Below are 13,362 nucleotides of genomic sequence, written 5' to 3'. Positions count from 1 at the left end.
AACTACTGAGCCCCCCAGGTGTCCCTAACTTAAATTGTTTCATTGCTGACTATAAGTTTTCATATTTGATTGTGACAATCTAGGGATTCTTTGCTGATAGGTTTCTCATTCCCCTCCTTCCTTCCCCCTTCTGTTTTTCTTTTCTTTCCTATAAATTAATTCAACTCAGAACACAAACACCAACTTTATTATTTTCAGTGTCTTCATTGTATTCCATTTATGGATCTCAAGTAAGGACTTTAATTATTTCCCTAAAGATGAATAAATCGGTATTTATGACATTTTTACTATTTGCAGTAATATCCCATTAAACATACATGTTGCATAAGTCTGTGAATTTTCGTGAATTGAATAAGCCATCTTCACAGGATAAATTTCCAGAAATAAAATTGCTGATTCGAAAAGTACATTTTAGGTTTGGTGGCAGAGTTAAAATGATTCACCTTGAAAAAGTTTATGCCAATTTACACAGCAGTATTAGAGTATAAGACTACCTGTCAAACTGAGATCTTTCCTTCATTAATTCATTTATTCGAGAAATATTTATTGCATACTCACAATATGCCAGGCACTATTATAGCTAATGGGTTATCACAGGGAACCAGCCAAGAAAAGCTGCTCCATATCAGCAGTTTACATTGTAACAAATAATTAATGAGGTTTGTCCCAAAATACTTGATTTTATGATAGCATGCTAGCCTTAAAAAAAAAAGAATTGGATTTTGAGAAAAGTCCTCTGAGTTTTGCACTGGTGTTCAAATAGATAATATATCCTGGTGAGAACTGAAAATATACAAGACTTATTTACAAAATAAGAGTCTGTATAAGTACTATAAGGCATTATAATTATCTCACACATCTTATTTTTGCAAAACATCAAGAGGTCAAAGAGAAAATTATAATCTTTAGGGCCACAATTTGGCATTTTAGCAGATTACAATTCTAGATCACTGTACCCTTAAAACATTCTCTAATAATGATTCCATTTGCTTTTCTTTTCACATTACACAGTATAACTTCATATTATTTTAATCATAATTCTTGTATTTCCCAATATTTTCACGTTCTATAAAAATCTTATGGAGATAAACTTGAACAATTAGTTCCAAATCTTTAATGCTAACTTATGAATTGGGAATCCCTGTACCAGGTTATAACACATGCTACATAAAAGATGTATAAAGCAAACTAAGTGTTCTTTCCAACCCAGACCTACAACTGTCCTAGTGGCAGCCATCACTGTAGTTCTTGTGCAAACTTTGAGAAATAGTCCAGGCATATGCACCAAAATATAAAGTATACTAAGAATTTATTGACCAAACTGAGATACTCTTAAAAGAGTGTGCAAGTATTAATTATACTAAGACAATAGGTGAAAATTAGAAGTAACTGGGCAAAATGGGAAATATATGGTTGCCCTAATCTGTGCATCACAAATACTTAGGTGAATATATATTTTAATTTGACCTGTATGGCGGTAGTGCACACTACTCTTCACATTCCTTTTTTACCCATTATAGTATACTATGGATATATTTCCAGATGATTATACATAATGTCACTAATCCTTTATAGCATCTATTTAGATACATCATTATTTCCCCTGTTGACATTTAGATTATTTCCATTCTTTTATAAACAATATTAAACATCCTTAAATATGTATAAGTCCCTTGGCTTAGATGTAAGTATATCTGTATAATAAATTGTTGAAGTTAGAACTGTTGAGTTAAAAGCTATGTGTTTTTAATTTTTTTTAAAGATTTTTATTTATTTATTCATGAGAGACACAGAGAGAGGCAGAGACACAGGCAGAGGGAGATGCAGGATGCATGCAGGGAGCCTGATGCAGAACTTGATCCCGGGACTCTAGGATCACACCCTGGGCTGAAGGCAGGTGCTAAACCGCTGAGCCACCCAGGGATTCCCTGTCTTTAAAATTTTGATGGACATTGCCAAACTATCATCTTGAAAAGTTCTATCAGCAAGATGTATTACTCCTCTTATTTACTCAAATGATTGCCAATGCAGTGAATTATCACAATTCATGTTAAATTTGTTAGTATTTAAGAAATGATGTCTTGTTTTTATTTTCATTTGTATGCAATTTTCATTTAAGATATTTTAATTTCCCCATTCCCATTTTTTTCTACGAAACTACTGATTTTTGCCTTACTGATTTATAAGATATTAGTTATTTTGCATTGATATGAATTCTTATCCATTCAGACGTATGCACTGGCTAATCAACACCTATACTTCATTAACAATGTTGATTTTTCATCAGAAGAAATTCTAATCCTCTCAAAGAAATGATTGCTGAAGTCAGTCATCTGAGGACTAATAGAGTCACTGGAGACAAACTGATAACGGGGCTTTTCTCAAAAGAGAAACTCAATGATGAATGAATAGACATCTTTACACCTTTTTTTATTGGAGTTCAATTTACCAACATATAGCATAACACCCAGTGCTCATCCCATCAAGTGCCCCCTCAGTGCCCATCACCCAGTCACCCCCCCCCACCTCCCCTACCACTACCCATTGTTCATTTCCCAGAGTTGAGTCTCTCATGTTGTGTCACCCTCTCTGATATTTTCACTCATTTTCTCTCCTTTCCCTTTATTCCCTTTCACTATATTTTATATTCCCCAAATGAATGAGACCATATAATGTTTGTCCTTTTCCGATTGACTTATTTCACTCAGCATAATACCCTCCAGGTCCATCCACATTGAAGCAAAAGGTGGGTATTTGTTGTTTCTAATGGCTGAGTAATATTCCATTGTATACACAGATCACGTCTTCTTTATCCATTCATCTTTCTATGGACACCGAGGCTCCTTCCACAGTTTGGCTATTGTGGACATTGCTGCTATAAACATCGGGGTGCAGATGTCCTGGCGTTTCACTGCATCTGTATCTTTGGGGTAAATCCCCAGCAGTGGAATAGCTGGGTGGTAGGGCAGATCTATTTTTAACTCTTTGAGGAAACTCCACACAGTTTTCCAGAGTGGCTGCACCAGTTCACATTCCCACCAACAGTGCAGGAAGGTTCCCCTTTCTCTGCATCCTCTCCAACATTTGTTGTTTCCTGTCAATTTTCCCCATTCTCACTGGTGTGAGGTGGGATCTCATTGTGGTTTTGATTTGTATTTCCCTGATGGCAAGTGATGTGGAGCACTTTCTCATGTGCTTGTTGGCCATATCTATGTCTTCCTTGGTGAAATTTCTGTTCATGTCTTTTGCCCACCTCATGACTGGATTGTTTGTTTCTTTGCTGTTGAGTTTGATAAGTTCTGTATAGATCTTGGAAACTAGCCCTTTATCTGATAGGTCATTTGCAAATATCTTCTCCCATTCTGCAGGCTGTCTTTTAGTTTTGTTGACTGTTTCCCTCACTGTGCAGAAGCATTTTATCTTGATGAAGTCCCAATAGTTCATTTTTGCTTTTGTTTCTCTTGCCTTCATGGATGTATCTTGCAAGCAGCTGCTGTGGCCAAGCTCAAAAAAGGTGTTGCCTGTGTTCTCCTCTAGGATTTTGATGGAATCTTATCTCACATTTAGATCTTTCATCCATTTTGAGTTTATCTTTGTGTATGGTGTAAGAGAATGGTCCAGTTTCATTCTTCTGCATGTGGATGTCCAATTTTCCCAGCACCATTTATTAAAGAAACTGTCCTTTTTCCAGGAGATAGTCTTTCCTGCTTTGTTGAATATTAGATGACCATAGAGTTGAGGGTCCACTTCTGAATTCTCTAGTCTGTTCCATTTATCTATGTGTCTGTTTTTTGTGCCAGTACCACACTGTCGTGATGACCACAACTTTGTAGTACCTGAAATCTGGCATTGTGATGCCCCCAGCTATGTTTTTTTTTTTTTAATATTCCCCTGGCTATTGGGGATGTTTTCTGATTCCACACAAATCTTAGGATGATTTGTTCCAACTCTCTGAAGAAAGTCCATGGTATTTTGATAGGGATTGCATTAAATGTGTAAATTTAGGCACCATTTGTTAATGAATTCCTCCAAAATGAGAAAAAGAGGAAATACATCCATAGCTAAGGAATTTTCTCTTGTAATATTTTGGCTAGCAAATATTCTTTCCCAAGAAGAAATTCTGTTTAAGATTTTACTTATTCATGAGAGACACAGAGGCAGAGACATAGGCAGAGGCAGAGACATAGGCAGAGGCAGAAGCAGGCTCCATGCAGGGGGCCTGATGTAGGACTTGATCCTAGGACTCCTGAAGATCACGCCTGAGCCAAAGGTAGAAGCTCAACCACTGAGCCCTAAGGGGATAATGTTGTATATCAGTATCTATCATATTAAACTATTGAGAGAGAAAAAAATCATTCCTGCATCATAAACAAGATAAAATTATTTAGGTAATTTTTCATGGCATTCATTTTTCCTACTGAAATTAAAATCACTATACATTTCCTTCTCCTTCCTCTATCAATATTTATTGACTGGTTTACTCTTTGACAGCAACTGTGCTATTCACTTAAGATCTTAAGATGAGAAATGCGAAATTCCTTATGCAATCTAGAGTAACCTAAGAATGAAGAGGCAAGAAGGCACTTCTAAGGAATATGGAAAAAATTCACAGAGGAGGTTCTTTTTTTTTTTTTTTTTTTAAGGAGTGGGGTAAGGGGTGGAGAGAGAGGAAGAGAGACCATTAAGCAGGCTCCAGCTCAGCATGGAGCCTGACCTGGGGCTCTGTCTCAGGAACTTGAGATCATGACCTGACCTGAAATCAAGAGTCAGACTTAACCCGCTGAGCTATCTAGGTGCCCCCTCCCAAAAGAGTCTTAAAAAATGAAAAGATACTGTGAGTGAAGATGACACCAATGCAAACATATTAGCATGAGAAAATAAGGACATTGAAAACACGTTTGCATACCTGAAGTCAATGCAAACATATTAGCATGAGAAAATAAGGACATTGAAAACACGTTTGCATACCTGAAGTCTTACTTTCACCTGGAGGACCTGAATCCTGGACTGGTCAGGCCTATTAAATATACTAGGAAATTAAAAATGGTCTTCTCTCACACACAGTTTTTATTTTCCTAGGTGTTGTATGATCAGATGAGGGATTTAAAACAATAAACCCGATAGGATTGGGAAATGAGGGTAGCCCCGGTAGCCCAGTGGTTTAGCTCCTGCCTTCAGCCCAGGGCCTAATCCTGGGGACCTGGGATCGAGTTCCACATCGGACTCCCTGTGTGGAGCCTGCTTCTTCCTCTGCCTGTGTCTCTGCCTCTCTCTCTCTCTCTCTGTGTGTCTCTCATGAATAAATAAATAAAATCTTAAAAAAAAAAAAAAAAAAAAGGATTGGGAAATGAATTGGCATAGGGTGATATTGACAGCAGAGAGATGAAACTATTATAAATGATACAAACACTCACAGGTCTGAAACAAGACCTTGGTCGTTTTTTTTTTTTTTTTTCAAAAATCACTTTTTTGAGATATTTTAGGCATTTTTTTCAATAAAGGAATTATTTCTCCCAATTTCACTACAAACGTTAATACAGCTTTGTGCTTCTACCATAACTCTGAAAAAAAACCCAAAAACTAAAGTTTTAATAATGTTACTTTTACTCATCATATGCCATAGTCAAATGTACATTTTATTTTAATAGAGCAAAATTGATACAAATACATAGCTTTTTAAATTTCTATGAGGAAAATGGACACATGTTTTGAATGTTTTACGTAAAGTATTAACCCACCAAGCAGAGAGTTACCACTTTTAATTCATATCGCCATTCCTATTGAAAAGGACACAAAACAAGATGGAGAAAAATGTACTGTAAGTTATCTATTTAAGCAGGGACCTAATCCAGTGATTTTACTCTCCTAATAAATATTACTCCACATAAGGGCTGTCACTATATCCTGTACCAGGCAGCAAGTTTTACTGAGCCAAGCTAATTAGCAATAAATCTGCCAGAATCCACTCAAAATATTCTCCTAATTAATCAGAATAGGAATAAATGAATTGAAAAATGTTATTATCTCATGAAAGAAATCTTATCAGTTTCTAGAGTTGCTTAATTGATCTGTCTGTCTTTATCCTGGCACACCCATCAGTCTTTGCCTTTCAAGTCTGTTAAAAATATTCTGATTACCTGGGATGAAGAAATTATAAAAAGCTTTATGGGAGCGCCAAATAATTATGATTCTTAGCTGGCTTATATTTATTTGTTCAAACACACTTGATTCTAGTAATATAATTCATCTCTCTACTCATACACTAAAATAGTAACCTCTGTAGTTCTTTAATCTTCAAATGACTTCTGTTCTTTTAGAATACTTTCATTTACTTTTTATTGTTTTGGCTCTTCTTAATTTCTTTTCATCTCTTCCTCAACAATTTCCAGTGACTGTTTCCAGAACACTTACAGCAAAATTTTAAATGCCCTTTACGTGTAACAATTAAGCTTCATTAAGGAATAACAATATAAATCTTAACACCAATGATCAACATTTCAGGAAAGAAAGACAACCTTCCATTTGAAGATAAACGGACTTTATTTCTTTTCCAGGCTGAAGATACAACAGTCTGCTTTAGGTAAGAATTTGACCTTCATATTTGTGACTTCATTGCTTTATTCTGTGCTTGTAAGGGCTTACATTATGCTTCTTTTTCCCTAAATCTTTGAAGGAAATATGTTTTAAATCCCCACGATTTTTCCAAAGTGGAGAGTCTGGAAAAGGTAGAAAAGTGAACTACACTGGAGACAGAGGGGTGATCAAGGCTAATACCTTCAGTGAAAAATTATTTTGGTTTTTCATATCTTTGATATATGTGAGAAGAATGGCACTTCACCTTCATAGTCTTCTCCCTAAAGCCTTGAAGCCCCAATGTAAACATAGAAAAACAAAACAAAAAAACAAATCAGAAAAACTCAAACTAAGATCTAGTCTACAAAACACCTGACCAGTACTCAAATACAGCCACACCATCATAACCAAGGCACTTTGAGAAACTGTCACTCTACAGAGGAAGCTAAACAAACATAATGATTAAATGTAATGCAGTATATCCTGGAGAGAAACCTGGGATAGAAAAAGGGTGTTAGCAAGAAACTAGGAAAATCCAAATAAAGGGCGGGGTTAATGGCAGTATCACAAATGTTGGTAATTAGTTTTGACAAACGTACTATGGTGATATCAGATGTTAACTGGGTGAGGGGTATTAAAGAATTTTGTATAGGATCTTTGCAAATTTTCCGTAAACCTAATAGTATTCTAAAAATGTTTTAAGTTTATTTAATTTTTTTTTCTTATGACAGCAAATCAATAACAATGTAATACTGAAAACAGGCAAAACTGTCTCACATGTATTCCTGACAAATAGTATATTGATTATTAACAGGACTTCCACATGCATTTTATACTATGAAATATTTGGTACTGTGGATTTACACCTTCTGAGCTAAGCTGTAATCAAATGGTAAGGGGAACACTTTGTCAAAATTATTCTTGACAGTCTGTTAAACAACCACAAAATATGGAACATATTGTCTTATGTATACAACATTCATTATAGAGAATTATATCAGTTCTTGTAAATCCTTCATAGTCAACATTTTTCCATAGTCCCTTTCCTAATAAATATAACCCTTCCACTTAATTTTCCAACTCCTAACCACTTGCACAAACAGTGTTATTCATTTCTTTCTCAATGATCTGGAAACTCTTTGGAGAATCTCCACTCTCCTTTCAGAGATATTAAAATATGGGCTGATAACAAGATCTTATTGTGTTTCTTCTCAGAGGCACATGCTCATTGAGAAAATGCTGAATCATCATCTCTAAGTTATTATTTTTCTTTATTTCTCAATGGTTCAAAAGAGTCCTACCAGCTACCTGGATGACTCCAATGTTGTTCAGCAAGTTGAATGCCTTTATTAACATTTATACTTCTCATGATCCAAGGATTAAATATTTTATTTAGGTAGGAAAGAGCTAGGTAGTGATATATTTAATTGGAATAAAATCAGTGAACTATATTTAAAGAAAAATTCAACTATATTTAAAGAAAAAGTCCAAATATGGAAATTAGCAAATCATAGATGATCATCAAATTGATGTTTGGTCAGCTTAAAAATTAGCCTTTGAAGCAATTACATGTAATCCTGGTGTTGCTATTGTGCCGTCAAAAGAAGTACCATTATTTTGGTAAATGATGTTTGTTACTACTTGTATTGACACTGAATTAAGAATCCTAAGTTAAAATCTCCCAAATTCTTGATTAAAAAAAAAAAAAAAAAAAGCTCAGTTGGTTAAGTGTCCTCCTTCGGCTCAGGGTGTGATCCCAAGACTCTGGGATCCAAGGCTGTGTTGGGTTCCCTGCTCAGTGAGGAATCTGCTTTTCCCTCTCCTGCTGTCCCTCCCCCTGCTCGAGCTCCCTCGCTTTCTCTCAAATAAATAGAATCTTTTATAAATAAATAAAAATAAAATTATTGATCAAGTCATAAAGAAAAAATAACCAGAAAAAGTTTATTTGCTTATTCAATTTCAATAAATAAGAGAATAATCAAAAAGTTCATCTATTAATAAAGATTTTATCTAAGTTATATGAAATAAAGAGAGGTAGCAATTAAAATGGGAAAATTTAGTGTTGTTCATGAAATGTTTCTGACTCCTGACCCTTCAGGCACATAGTACACTTCCTTGACCCTCATCATGCATGGCTCTAATTGAGAAGTTCTGGCCAATATATAGGCTTGCAAATGATCTCTAACACTTGTTGGTCACTATTTAACTGGATGTAAAAATCTCCAGACCTTGGTTTTTCCTCTGGCAATCTGTCCAACAACAGTTGAATCTGTGTTTGCCCCTTCAGCCAGGGTTCACTTGTCACTCTGAAGTTCCAAAGAATGGAGTTCCTCTGTTGACTGGGGTGTGTATTGGCATGAGAAAACAAACAGAAAATACAAAATTAGAAACACAAAGCAATTGTGTAGTCAATGTCACTGAAAATTGAGAGTCCCTGGTTACCAGGTCATAATTTTTGATTAAATAGTGACAATGCCACTTTTTAAAAATGAGGAAACACCATGTAATTTTAGCCCCCAAGATTTTGCTACTTTACATTCAGTGAAAAAACTAAATAATTACCAGTTTTTCCTTTACAATGGATTGCATGCATATAAGGAAATAAAGAAAAATTTGTCTGTAGCATGAAAAAGTAGACATTTAATTTTAAGACATTAGAGATAATATTCCAATTACAGCATTATCATACCCCACATAAAGACCAGCATTAAGCTAACACCAATACGTCTCCAAGTAAAATTATGAGCATTTAAAATACATGAAGAACTAGGACTCACGTATATGCCATGAGTATCAAATTCAGTGTTTGCTCTGAAGGAATGTTCAGTGAATGTTTCTCCTCTACTAAAATCCTTCCTGCTGCATTTTTATTCTTCCATACTATTTACCCATGTTGAGATTCTCTTTACAGTCTACAACTTACCCATCTTTAAAGACAAGGACACCTATCATTTCATATTGATTGTCCACAGATCATTTCTCTGAACTCCTATAATACTCACAGGGTATATTAAAAAGTTAATGTTAATGCTAGTGGCATCATCTAATCCTTTGAGGGCCTGAACAGGACAAACAGCAGAGGAAGGGTGAATTTTCTGGCTGGTTGTGCTGGAACATCTTTGTTTGCTCTCAGAAGCCAGCATTCTTACTTCTAGGGCCTTTGGATTCAAATGAGGACTTATACTATTGGCTGCCCTGGTCTGAGGCCTTTGGACTAGGACTGAATTACACCACCTGCTTTTCTGGTTCTCCAGCTCACAGGCTGCAGATTGTGGGACCCCTCAGCCTTCATGATAGTGTGTGCCAATTCCTTGTAAAATGTATCTCTTATTCCTTATCTCTTTCATTTCATATTGTTGCATACTGTCTATGCAACAACATGAAAATATGCATTTCATATTGTTGCATACGGTCTATGCAAATTCTCCAGAAAACAAAAACAATGTGTGTGTGTATGTATACAGACAGAAAAGAGAGAAAGAGATCCAACTGTTTTTGTTTCTCTGGAGAACCCTAATACAGGCAGTATATAACAATATAAAATCGGCTGGCAATATTTTGCATAGGAAGCAAAGCATGCAGTTTTATATAGTGTGGGTTAATTTATATAAAGTTCAAGACCAGAAAAAGTAAATTTTAAGACCAGGCAAGCTAAAACAATATGTTAACTGATAAATATATAGTAAAATCAAAAGATCAGGAAAGTGATCATTTTTGTAGGAAGAAATAATTTGGGAGAAGGGCACCCAGATGCTTCACATGTTAGAAATGCTCTTTTTTGAACAATTTGATAGTTATATGGATATTCCTTAATACTTACATAAATTGAACACAAAAATACATAAAAATCTATGTATTTTTATATCTATAGTATTTCTCACAATAGTAAAAATCAACTTGAATTGTATATAATGTGGGATAGAACAAGAAAAAGGGCAGAAGGGAGTAGAAAAATAATTATGAATATAGAGAAATTTATTGGTTTATTTTCCCAGGATTTCAATAAAACATCTATTAGCTAAATATTTCTTGGCATGCTTCAAATTTATAAAGGGCTTAACAAATGAAATTGACTTCTATAATAAAGAGACAAGATACCTGAAGAGCTACAGCACAGACAATTTAATTGGGTTTCATTAAGATTTTGATTATATTGGCATATATAGTTATGTAATGTGGCATATGATACGTGGAGTATCAGGCTAGTAAATGACTTCAGAATTGACTGTGGCTTTTGGAAATTAGGTGATTAGTGATTTAAGAGCAAATGGAAATAAAAGAAATTGGAAAAGAAATAAAGGAGCACTTGGGGAAATTTTGTGTAGTCATTGTAAGATATTGATCTTTGCCATATTATTTTTTCTGTTAGATTATGCTCCCCATTTTAAAAACTGAATTTAGACATTGTAGAAGAATTCAAATACTCATTTTATGTACTAACCATAAAAGGCTTTTATAGAGCTGAAAGTATACGTAATCTTCCCCTTATCTTAGTTTTATAGATGTTGTTCCATATATAGTCAGTGCTTACCTTCCAAAGCCTTAAGAATCCATGAGGAGTTTATTCCTAAATTAAAACACAATCTTTAAGTAAAATTCAAAATGACATTTAAGCCCATTTGCCTTTTTTCACCTACTTTAGCCACTAGAAGCTATAAATTTCCTACTATGTAACCATTTCTAAAGGAAGAGGCATTATACTTACATGCCCTTTGCAGAGCATAAACTGAAAAAAAAAATAAACCTTGTGGGCAGCCCGGGTGGCTCAGCGATTTAGCGCCACCTTCAGCCCCGGGTGTGATCCTGCGGACCTGGGATCGAGTCCCACGTTGAGCTCCCTGCATGGAGCCTGCTTCTCCCTCTGCCTGTGTCTCTGCCTCTCTCTCTCCGTGTCTGTCATGAAGAAATAAATAAAATCTTAAAAAATAAAAATAAAAAAATAAACCTTGCATGTAGCACATATAACACATTTTCTATGTATTGTTTTTAATTTCCTATGTATGCTCTCAGCCATAATGAGTAGTAGCATGTATGGGCTGTGGGGACTTTTTTTCCATAAGTTAAACCAATGCTGGTTCTATTGATTAGGAAAAATGTTCACACACACACACGTATATATAAACAGAGAAAAATTATTTAACAATACAATAGGATAAATACTCCTAATAACCTCCCCCTAAAAGACATTTAGGAATGCTGTCTCTAGGACACCCAGACACCTGGGTGAAAAATATAAATATCTCCTCTATTATTATGAATGAGTTCACAAAGTAAACAAAACCCCAGATGCCAAAAATTAAGAGGAAGTCAAAACCAAAGTAGTTAATTGAAAGTAAATCTGTGGCCAACCTGAAAATCTCCTTTAACCTTTGTGTTCAAGAATTTGGATCTTCATAGCTGCGTGAAAACAGAAGTTGAGGCCTTAGGGATCCATGAAAATGAGAAGGCAGAACTAAAATGCCAGAATAATGCCAGCAGAGAAGCATCTATGATCAGTAGTGGAATATAACAAGAGAAATCATGTGCCTATCCTGAGCTCCAGGTGGAAAATATCTACCCATGAAACTGAGACTAAAGATCTGCTGTTTCATGAGTTTATAGTTTTGAAGATCCTTGCCAAGCAAGACCAAGACAACTTATTTGTACAATGACCCTCAACCATGACTGCACTAAATTCCTCCATATAAAGCTTAACAAATACTAATACACAATATAAAATCTGCACAAAAATGAATGTGCCACAACAAAAAAATGAGAAAACTTAGACTCCAAGAATCTTCAGATAACAGGATTTTGGATTAGAGAGCAGGAAATACACATTTCAAAATTTAGTAGATAAAAATGAAAAAAAAAATGAGAAGGAAGGATGCTTGGGTGGCTCAGTGGTTGAGCATCTAACTAACTTTGGCTCAGGTCGTGATCCTGGGGGGATCCAGTCCTGCATCGTGCTCCCCACAGGGAGCTTGCTTCTCCCTCTGCCTATGTCTCTGCCCCTCTCTCTGTCTCTCATGAATAAATAAATACAATCCTTTTAAATGTGGGAAGGAAGACAAAAACAGAAATAAACCCCTAAAGTGACTAAGTACATTATTTAAATTATCAAGTACAACATCTTAAAATTACAAATATAATTATGAAAATCGTATGTTCAATGTATTGGATAAACAGCTTAGATACAGCTAAAAACTCGTTAGCTTAAAAATAAGATAGAAGAAATTACCTAGACTGACACAGAAAGGAGATTGATTAAAAAAAACAAAAAAACAAAAAAACAAACAAAAAAACCACAGAAAAGGAGCACCTGGGTGGCTCAGTGGCTGAACATCTGACTTTGGTTGAGGTTGTGATCCTGGGGTCCTAGGATTGAATCTCACATCAGGCTCCCCAGGGAGCCTGCTTCTCCCTCTGCCTATTTCTCTGTCTCATGAATAAATAAAATCTTTTAAAAAACATACACACAGAAGAAACAGAAAAGATTTAAGGATGCTAATAGTAGTTCTAGAGAAAAAGACAAGAAAATGGAGACAGTATTCAAAAAAATGATAGGCGATGGTTTTCCAGAATCAATGAAAGATATGATAATTAAGATATGAAAAGCACATGGGACCCTGGGTGGCTCAGTGGTTGAACTTCTGTCTTTGGCTCAGGGAGTGACCCTGGGGTCCTGGGATTAAATCCCCTGCTTCTCCCTCTGCCTGTGTCTCTGCCTCTCTCTATATATTTTAGGAATAAATAAAAATTTTTTAAAAATCTGTAAAAAGAACAAAGAATCTGTAATGAATATTTATA

The 13,362-nt window shown here is 35.3% G+C and overlaps 1 long non-coding RNA gene across 6 annotated transcripts in view; it reads right to left on the bottom strand.

The window, feature by feature from the left end:
* LOC144292290 (uncharacterized) overlaps nt 1-13,362 on the bottom strand; it is a 29,442-nt gene that overhangs the window by 5,415 nt on the left and 10,665 nt on the right. The window contains exons 3-6 of one of the 6 annotated variants that reach the window (XR_013359746.1): nt 11,318-11,466; nt 11,105-11,140; nt 8,802-8,912; nt 5,661-6,861 (exon numbers count right to left, since the gene is read on the bottom strand). This is a non-coding gene — a long non-coding RNA (uncharacterized LOC144292290). Of the gene's footprint in view, nt 1-5,660; nt 6,862-8,489; nt 8,913-11,104; nt 11,141-11,278; nt 11,467-13,362 lie in introns of those variants that run through there. The other 5 variants (XR_013359730.1, XR_013359724.1, XR_013359723.1 and 2 more) reach the window with 5 other exon arrangements.

Source organism: Canis aureus, chromosome 2, assembly GCF_053574225.1.
Source record: "Canis aureus isolate CA01 chromosome 2, VMU_Caureus_v.1.0, whole genome shotgun sequence".
NCBI classification, from domain to species: Eukaryota; Metazoa; Chordata; class Mammalia; order Carnivora; family Canidae; genus Canis; species Canis aureus.
This window is presented reverse-complemented; position numbering and strand designations above follow the sequence as displayed.